Source organism: Condylura cristata, unplaced genomic scaffold, assembly GCF_000260355.1.
Source record: "Condylura cristata isolate star-nosed mole 26May11 unplaced genomic scaffold, ConCri1.0 scaffold00003, whole genome shotgun sequence".
Classification (NCBI taxonomy): Eukaryota; Metazoa; Chordata; class Mammalia; order Eulipotyphla; family Talpidae; genus Condylura; species Condylura cristata.
Genome location: NW_004567104.1, coordinates 43,316,320 through 43,318,049, shown reverse-complemented (window position 1 = coordinate 43,318,049; position 1,730 = coordinate 43,316,320). Strand labels below are relative to the sequence as shown.

The following is a 1,730-nucleotide window of genomic DNA, read 5'->3' as shown; positions in this document are numbered from 1 at the left end:
CACAAAATCTAAATCTTGCACATATTCCATTTTTGAGCAAAAGGGTCAATAGCCATCTTCCATGACTTCCATCTTTGTCTCACCACACAGGTGACTGGCGGTCCTCTGACCAGCTAAAAGTAGACTGGTTCTTTTAGAAAATGAGTACTTTTGTTTGTGTACAGTTGTGTTGATTTTTCGGAATTTCCCTACAAATGAGGCATTAACAACCTCAATGCATCACAGTCCTAATAAACTTACCTTGCACTATTTTGGCCTATGTGATAGCTAACCCATTGACAAAAGGAATCTAAGCTGATAACAGCCTTTTGGCCACTTGTTAGCCAGGTCGGGCTGTAAATCGTAACACAATGCACGTCTCTTCCATGGGGCACCACACGGCAGCGATTAAAAAAAAAACAAACCCTCACTTCCATATCCAGTGGAGTTGTAGTTTATTACTATAACCCTCCCAAGTCAAAAGGACACCAGTTTCAAGCCTTGCAACTTGGTGCAGACAGGGTTTCCCCCCCTTACCCTACTCTGCTGGGCCTCTCTACCTGTCCTTTCCTACTGTCTACAGGTCCCGAACATTAGAAAATAGAAAATATGATGATCTTTGTGTGTCTCTGTAAAATGTGTGTATGTGTGCGTGTGTTTGGGTGTAACGGGCCTTCTGTTTGGTCGGCCGGCTTGTCTGTCACGGCACGGGCCAATGGCAGGCTGCCTTATATAAAATGAGTGTTTTCAGTCTCTCCGGGTTGCATGTACTGTATGTGGAGCAGTGTACAGTGGAGCGGAGGCAGAGCGGCTCCGTGAGCTACTCTCCACTTTCCCATAGAGAAACCCTGACTGGCCACTGAGGGCGAGCTACACACACGCCCTCAAGCCCGGCGAGCCCGCGAGGTAGGCGCCCCCCATCCCCAGCCCTTCTCGGGCGCTCTCCCCGCACTTTCTGTTTTCCTACTCACTTGCGAGCCGCCGGGCTGCAGCCCCAAGGACTCCGCGGCAGGAGCAGCGGCGGCGGCGGCGGCAGCCGGTAGGGTGGACTTGAGGAAGACGGAGGGAACCCCGCGCGTCCGGAGCCGAAGCCTGCCGGCCCGCGCCTCCCGCACTTTCCCCCTCCGCCAAAACTTTGGGTCGGGAGAGGTCGGGGGCGAGGGTCGCAGCGGCCGCGCCGGCGGGGGGCGGGGGGCGCGGAGGCAGTGCCCTGCGGGCGGGAGGCTGGGGGCCGGGCTGGGGAGTAGTAGGCCAGCCGGTGCCAGGCTGCGTTTGCAACCAGCACCTCTCGGCACACAGGCAGCGCCGCCCGAGAGGGGCACGGGAGCCGGGGCGCGGGCAGGAGCAGCCCGAGGAAAACAACAACAGAGCCCTCACGCCGGCGGGAGGCTCGTGGCCGCCCCGGGAGCCCCAAACTTCATCTCGGCGAAAGTACGTGGATCCCAGCCTGGTCTCGGCTGCCGGGGAGGTGGGGCCTGGGGAGCAGGGGCAGGGGAGGAAGGTACGGGGAGCCAGCCCTCAGTGGATTTATTGAACGTTTCGTGTGCGTCGGTGACCGGGAGCAGCAGCCCAGTTGCTCGTTCATCTGGAGAGTTGGGATTTGGGTGTTTCGGCCCCGCGGATCGGTGCCCTCTCACCCCCACCCCTAACCAAATGTGCGGCGAGTAGAGAAAGTGCTGTTTTAGTGCCAGAGTAGCCAGGAGGAAGAATAGGGGGAGAGGGGGAAGAGGGCGAGGGAGAAGGGGAGAGAG

At 57.9% G+C, this 1,730-nt stretch overlaps 1 protein-coding gene across 5 annotated transcripts in view; it reads left to right on the top strand.

The window, feature by feature from the left end:
• The first annotated feature begins 780 nt into the window (after positions 1–780).
• BBX (bobby sox homolog (Drosophila)) overlaps positions 781–1,730 on the top strand; it is a 258,107-nt gene continuing 257,157 nt past the window's right edge. For 3 of the 5 annotated variants that reach the window (XM_004675232.2, XM_012732817.1, XM_012732804.1), the window contains exon 1: positions 781–885. The gene's annotated coding sequence lies outside the window, so the exon portion shown is untranslated. Of the gene's footprint in view, positions 886–997; positions 1,019–1,617; positions 1,635–1,730 lie in introns of those variants that run through there. The other 2 variants (XM_012732812.1, XM_012732809.1) reach the window with 2 other exon arrangements.